This window comes from Rhinichthys klamathensis, unplaced genomic scaffold (assembly GCF_029890125.1).
Source record: "Rhinichthys klamathensis goyatoka isolate OS25496 unplaced genomic scaffold, OSU_Roscu_1.1 h1tg000277l_1, whole genome shotgun sequence".
NCBI classification, from domain to species: domain Eukaryota; kingdom Metazoa; phylum Chordata; class Actinopteri; order Cypriniformes; family Leuciscidae; genus Rhinichthys; species Rhinichthys klamathensis.
This window is the reverse complement of record NW_026606796.1, coordinates 561,780-569,913: the sequence shown is the minus strand read 5'-3', so window position 1 is coordinate 569,913 and position 8,134 is coordinate 561,780. Positions and strand designations below refer to the sequence as shown.

The 8,134-nt window shown below is 43.6% G+C and overlaps 1 protein-coding gene across 1 annotated transcript in view; it reads left to right on the top strand.

Moving 5' to 3' along the window:
• entpd1 (ectonucleoside triphosphate diphosphohydrolase 1) overlaps positions 1-8,134 on the top strand; it is a 266,701-nt gene that overhangs the window by 227,230 nt on the left and 31,337 nt on the right. The window lies entirely within an intron of this gene.

Sequence of the window (8,134 nt, the reverse complement as noted above, 5' to 3'; positions counted from 1 at the left end):
CAGCCATGAGTTTGAATCATAATCTCCAGCACTAGAGGGCGGCGTGTAAACATCAGGATCAGGATAAACTTATCAGACGGTTCGTCTGCATTCCAAGGGCCGGACATGGACAATGGACCATTCTTAACGCTGATATTTTGCCTAGTTTTCTTAGGTCTTTAGTGGGTTGGTGGCCCTGTTCTGTATACGTGTTCTTCCTCCAGCACGTATACAGCCGTGCCTGAATGAATCATTAAAGGGATAGTTTACTGAAAAATGAAAATGTTGTCATCATTTACTCACCCTAATGTTGTTCCAAACCTGTATGAGTTTATTAAGGGGGCCCAGTAGTGCACAATACAACGAAATTTAAAAAGCAAACATAAGTTCAAAACACAACGAAATGAATCCACAACACAAAGGAAATGAGCCACAAAATAACGGAAAATAAAGCCGCAACACAACGGAAATGCGCCCTACCACTAGAGGACTCTCGGAGCGTGATAAAGTCTATGGATAAAGTTAGTTCCCTTTCAAGGCGGTCACTTCGACATTACGTCATACTGACGTATATGGGAACTCCTCCCTTCTCCATTTTCACTGAAATCTTATAGGTTAACGCCAGCTGGAGACAGCTGGCCAATTGACGCAAAACATGCAAATGCTTACCGGTCCGCGGGCAGTATAAATAGCATGGGCGCGACAATTACGTCAGAATCTCTTTCTTCACGCTAGAAGTCTTATCTGAAGTCATCGTAGAAGTTGCAATAGAGGTTACTCACCATGTTTCCTCCCCGCATCCGATGGCTGCTACATGCCAGATATGTGTGGTATTGACTCGCTCTACCCAAACAAGGATCTACCGAGGCCGCACTCACGGACGACTGGCATACGTGCTGGTCTACCAGTGTGCGCCCTCATAAACTCCGGGCATCAGCAGGGATGAGGCCCACTGCCGCCAGCGGCTGCTGGTGGGCCCTCTCACGCCCAAAGAAGAGTTGACAGTCGTTCTCCCCTGTGGCCCAGTGGCGGAACCTGAAGCCTTCGCGCGAGAGACCTGTGTTCGATCCCGGCTCTCGCAGCAGATACATTTTAACCTGCCCGTCGCCTCTCCGGTCCTTTTCGCGGGCTCGCTAGACGGACTCGACGCAATAGGCTTCGTCAGAAAGGATACTTTTATTATTTTACTTAGCCCGGTATCTAACAGCCAGGCTACTTCAAGAAAGATTCCGTCTTCACGACGTCCTATGGTAAGTCATGCGAAGACGCATCCAGAGAGACGAGGCAAGGCGATGGCTCTGTGTCTAAAGGCGCGAAAGTGGTTGTTTCCCCCTGTGGCTCAGCCGTCGCACGGGAGACCCGTGTTCGATCCCAGCTCTCACAGCAGATAAAATTTAGTCTCGCCGCGGCCAGACATTAAACCGAAACTTTTGATCTCTATATGTCCAGCCTTCCTCGATGTCTCTCTTCGTCGGCACCTCGTCCCGCCTAATTCGGCTACAGCCGCCAAAACGGTTCGAACCCGAAACGAACCGGATCTTCACTGTTGGCAGAGGGCGGGACCGGGAATGTGGCGACACAGGCCACGGAGAGCGCCGCGTCAGGACGCCCCGCTCTGGTAATGGAGGTGCACAGCTTACAGCTTATGTCGTCAGGCTGCCCTGTATCCTTCAGTGCAACTGGCCATTCTGATTTAACCACGTATCCACAGTTGTTGTCGCTACGCCACTGACGCTGTGTTTATGTTCAGACTACACACTGATATGTGCTATGATTTGTGCCGTCATATATTGCCCTGTTTCTTTCAGTGCGAATGGCTATTCTGATTACCACGTATTCACAGTTGTTGTCGCTATGCCACTGACGCTGTGTTTATGTACACACTGCACACTGATATGTGCTATGGTTTAACTGTTATATCCTTATATATTGCCCTGTATCCCTCAGTGCAACTGGCTATTCTATTAACCACGTAATCACAGTTGTTGTCGCTACGCCACTGACGCTGTGTTTATGTACACACTGCACACTGAAATGTGCTATGATTTAACTGTTATGCCCTTATATATTGCCCTGTATCCCTCAGTGCAACTGGCCATTCTGATTTAACCACGTATTCACAGTTGTTGTCGCTGTGCCACTGACGCTGTGTTTATGTACACACTGCACACTGATTTGTGCTATGATTTAACTGTTATGCCCTTATATATTGCCCTGTATCCCTCAGTGCAACTGGCCATTCTGATTTAACCACGTAATCACAGTTGTTGTCGCTACGCCACTGACGCTGTGTTTGCACACACTGCACACTGATATGTGCTAAGATTTGCGCCCTTATATGCTGCCCTGTTTCTTCAGTGCAAATGGCTATTCTGATTACCACGTATTCACAGTTGTTGTGCGATGAAATGACGCTGTGTTTACGTGCACTCTACACACTGATATGTGTTCATGATTCATGCCGCTATAAATTGCCCTGTATCCTTCAGTGCAACTGGCTATTCTGATTCACAGTTGTGCGATGCCACTGACGCTGTGTTTATGTACACTGATATGTGTGTGTTATGCTTATGCCACGATATTGCCCTGTACCCTTCAGTGCAACTGGCTATTCTGATTACTACGTATTCACAGTTGTTGCGTTGCAACGGACGCTGTGTTACGTACACACTACGCACTGTTATGTGTATGATTTATGCCATTATATATTGCCCTGTTCCTTATCCTTCAGTGCAAATGGCTATTCCGATTACTACGTATTCACAGTCTTGCGATGCAACTGACGCTGTGTTACGTACACACCGTACACTGCGTTATGAATTTTGCCGTTGTTGCCCTGTATCCTTCAGTGCAAATGGCTATTCTGATTACTACGTATTCACAGTTGTTGTGCGATGCAACTGACGCTGTGTTACGTACACACTACACAGCGTTATGTGTTGGGATTTATGCCATTATATATTGCCCTGTAATTTTCAGTGCAAATGGCTATTCTGATTACTATGCAGTACGTATTCACAGTTGTTGTGCGATGCAACTGACGCTGTGTTTATGTACACACTACACACTATGTGTTATGAATTTTGCCTTTGTATTTTGCCCTGTATCCTTCAGTGCAAATAACTATTCTGATTACTACGTATTCACAGTGTGGTGCGATGCAACTTACACTGTGTTACGTACATACAACTCACTGTTATGTGTAATGATTTATGCCATTATATATTGCCCTGTGTCCTTCAGTGCAAATGGCTATTCTGATTACTACGCAGTGCATATTCACAGTTGTCGTGTGATGCAACTGACGCCGTGTCTATGTACACTCTACACACTGTATGTGTTATGATTTATGCCGTTGTACATTGCCCTGTATCCTTCAGTGCAAATGGCTATTCTGATTACGTACAGTTGTTGTGCGGTGCAACTGACGCTGTGTACACGCTACGCACTGATGTGCTATGTTTACGCCGCTAAATATTGCCCTGTATTATCAGTGCAACCGGCTATTCTGACTTACTATGTATTCACAGTCGATGTCGCGATGCCTCTGACGCTGTGTTTTTGTACACACTAATGTGACTATGCTATCGCGTTGCCCTGTATCCTTCAGTGCACCTAGCTATCCTATCTAACTGTGCATAGTCACAGTTTGTCGCTACGGCGACTTGCGCTGCATCTGTGTCCACACTGAAGCGTTATGCAGTTATGTTGCTAACGTAACTGACCATTATGTGAACTGTGCATATTCATGCAGTCTCGGTCGCTTCGTCGACTTGCACCGCATTATACACTCAGATGTTTGATATGTGCACACTGATGGGTAATGCTGTTATGTTGCCCTCTATCCTTCAGTGCAACATCCAGCTATCCTATCTAACTGCATATTCAGTTTGGTTGCTATGTCGACTACACGGCACGTACAAGGACGTGTTTTTGCTATTTTGTTGCCCTGTTTCCTTCAGTGCAAAACTAGCTATCCTAATCTAACCGTGCATATTCACAGTTCTGGATGTATGTACGTAAACGGATGTGTTATGCTGTAATGCTGCCCTGTTTCCTTCAGTGCTGCTAGCCATCCTAATCTAACTATGCATCTTAGTTTCTGTCTCTACACAGTTTCTGTTGCTACAGCGACTTACGCTGCGTTATGTACATGCAAGGATGCGCTATTCCTTACTCACTTGTGTTATGCTGCCATGTTGCCCTGTATTTCAGTGCAACTAGCTATCCCAGTCAAACTGTGCATATTCACAGTGTCCGTCGATACGGCGACATGCGCTGCATTTATTTACAAATGGATGTGTTCATGCAGCGGTGTTGCCCCGTATCCTTCAGCCTAATACGGAGCTAACTGCGTGTATTAAGTTGGCGCTACAGCGACCTATGCTGTACGTGCATGTGCTACGCTGTTATATTGCCCCGTTCCTATCAGGGCAACTGGTTATTCTGTGCAAACTCATATATTCACAGTTGTAGCTACAGTTATGACTGTGTTTGTTTGCTTACTGAGGTGCTATGCTATTATGGGGCTATTTTCTAACTGCGTATATTCACAGTTGTCGTCGCTACGGCCACTGGCACTGTGTTTATGTACATTCAGTTATGTGTTGATTTGCACTTCTGTACATTGGCTATAGAACATCGGCTATGTTCTACAAGGTGGCACCCCAGCCCCAAGCTGTGGAACCTTCTTGTGTGTCCGCTGCTGGGTCCTTAGTTGAGCAAGACACTTCACACTGACAAGTGCTGAGACGGAGCTCTCCCTAAGATGGCCTTACCACCGGCTCTCGCCCCAGCGAAGCACTTGGAGACTTACGCTCATTCTAGTGAATGTTGTCGCATTGTCTCGGACCTGATGACTGCAGCGTCACTCTCAGTCCGATACCAAGCTACGTTCCAAAGTCGCTTACAGCGTTCAGAGCACAGGTTGATCCCTGCCCGCCTTATCTGCTGAGTTTCAGCCTCGCATGATGCCGATGCTCAGTGATGTTGGCCCTGTAAGGGATTTGTGGATGTACGTGGATCACTTGGCAGCAGTCTACCAGCTGTTTGTGTGCTTGGTGGATGGTACTAGGGACGTGCTGTTTTATACAGAGACTTCTCTCTGAATTCAATGCTTTAAATGGTTGCTTAATGCCTACGGGATTTAGGTATGCTGGCTGTCTTCTCAGAACACATTCGCCAGGGTTCCAAGTTTGATGCACCACCTTAGCGTCGTGGGTTCGGTGAGTTTTATCAATGTACTCATTAAAACTGTTACCACCAGCTGTGCAGTAGTCTGTATTGCAGAGTTACCATTGCTGCTAACTCTGTGTTATGACTATAAGGTTACATAGCTGTTTCCACATTACGCAGTAGTTCCAACGTACTGTTAACTCTGTGTGTGGCTTAAGGTTATGCAGCTGTCACCGCTATGCCGTCGACACTGTGTTAGCTCTTGTGCTCGAGTGCTTATGGTGTTCTGCTGCCCTGTCCAGTGCAGCCTTCGCCTCATTGCAGTGGATGCGCAACTTGGTAAGCCGGAGCAGACGTTGGTCTAGTTTCGCCTATCAGTTTTGAGTGCTCCTAGCGGCGCTGCTGGCTTAGAACTGTTGTTCCTGTGGGAGTGTAGCTTGACCCCGTTCAGGGCTTATCTTCACTGCGCTCACGGCGGGATTCTATACAGTTCCCATATACGTCAGTATGACGTAATGTCGAAGTGACCGCCTTGAAAGGGAACGTCTCCGGTTACTATCGTAACCTCGGTTCCCTGAGAGGCGGGAACGAGACATTACGTCAACCGCCGTGCTCGCCGTTTGATCAGCTGTGCTAGCGTTCAGTCTTGATTCTGACGTAATTGTCGCGCCCATGCTATTTATACTGCCCGCGGACCGGTCAGCATTTGCATGTTTTGCGTCAATTGGCCAGCTGTCTCCAGCTGGCGTTAACCTATAAGATTTCAGTGAAAATGGAGAAGGGAGGAGTTCCCATATACGTCAGTATGGCGTAATGTCTCGTTCCCGCCTCTCAGGGAACCGAGGTTATGATAGTAACCGGAGACGTTTTCCATGCCACTGTGTGATGACAACATTTTCAGGTTTGGGTGAATTTTTATGATTTTTTTATTTTATTTTTTTTGTGGACATTTTATGACTGCTAGGTATCTAAAATAATGTTTTGTCTTGCTCACAAGAGAAAAAAACCCCGACTATTTATTTAATTTTGGACAATGTGGGGCGTTCCTGTTGTGTATTCACCTGTATTAAAGGGATACTCCACCCAAAAATGAAAATTCTGTCATCATTTACTCACCCTTTGTTGCAAACCTGTATGAGTTTCTTTCTTCTGCTGAACACAAAATAAGATATTTTGAAGAACGATTTGGCACCATTGACTATTTTGTTTTTTCTACTATGGAAGTCAATGGTGCCAAACAACTGTTTGGTTCCAATCGTTCTTCAAAATATCTTCCTTTGTGTTCAGCAGAAGACAGAAACTCATACAGGTTTGCAACAACTTGAGGGTGAGTAAATGATGACAGAATTTTCTTTTTTGGGTGGAGTATCCCTTTAACAGCTCTGGAACTTTTGAATATTAATGTAGACTTTCATAACTATGCTCTGGTCAATGCAATTCACCTTTAATAAGTAGGCTACATTTTATTTATACAATTTAGAAGAAAAATAACAGGATATAAATAAGTAGCTAGAGAGATATTGAGAAAGAAAAACATGAAAAAAAAGATAAATATCTATATTAATAAATTGGCGATCTCAGACAATATATTAATTAAATACACCTGACTTGATTTCCATATTTCATAATTGTGAGTTTGAAACATATGATTGGGACATGAAAATATGCATAACAGGAATGATCCATATGGCCTCACGTCATATGTATCATGTCTCGATTTAAAGGAGCATCGACAAGGACACATTGCTTAGGCAACACAGTCCAGATGTTCGGACAGGTTTTATTTATTTTCCACATTCCACATCTCTTAGTTAAAAGCTCTGATCCCGAGACTAAATCTGAGCAAAGTCCCAGAGTGAAACACCTGGCACAACTCATATGTTTGACATAGACAGAACCCTATATCTTCTTCTATGAAAACCTGAGGGCCAGTTGCATAAACTTATAAGCCATGCCTGAAGAACTAGTTTGAACAACTAGCGGTTAACCAAGGGGTAATCCGTCCTACTTTTCCAGTTCAAATTGCACAATCTACCTGTCACGTGGGTTTTGATTCAAGTTTGTTTTCATGTCTTTGATTTAATAGTTTGCCTTGGCCATGTTTCATGTTCCTGCCATGTGCTTCCCCTGTTCATGTGTCTTGTTCTCACTGGTTCATTGTTTGATTATGCACAGGTGTTCCTTGTTAGTCATTAGTCAAGCCAAGTCATTGTTTTTGTACACATTTATGTTCAATAAAAAGCATGAAACTTAAACAAAACCCAAGACCATATTACACATCCTTTTTATGTAACTTGTGACTTTAAAATAAATTATGTCTTGAAGAAAAAAACTAGTCTAGACTAGTCTAAGCAGTTTATGCAACTGCACACTGATTTAAAGGCAATAAATATCATGTTTTTTTTTTTAGTTAATGTACAGTGAAGTGAATTGATTGATGCATTTGTAAAGTGGGGAATAATGGGTCATGCATGATTAGCCTAAAAAAATACAAAAATACTGAACAGCTCCTTAATGTCTAAACAGTTTAAAACCTATTTCAGAGTACTCACAACACACAGAAATAATCTCATTCACAATATAGTTAATTCATCACATTATGCACTCTTTTATCTGTAAATCAAATGAGAATGACATGCTGAATGTGTTCTTTAAATAGACTTCATATGTGCTGAGAAAATCCATTATTTCAGAAGAATGAAGAGTTGGTGAAGAGTGAAGAGAATACAAGAACAAAAGTGCTGGTGTCTAATAAGTGAGACCAAAAATAATTTACTGCGGCATAGCAACCGGAGCAACAGGAACATCTGCATTTTTTCCTCATTTTGAAAATAATGCTAATAGAGTTTTGTTTCTTTTTTTATTATGAAACACTGCTGTTCTTCAGCATTTGTGATGAGCATTTTTTCAATTTATTAATTGAAAATCAATATAACTGACTGGGTGCATACTTATTGTCCAAGTTGTGTACCACAAATGC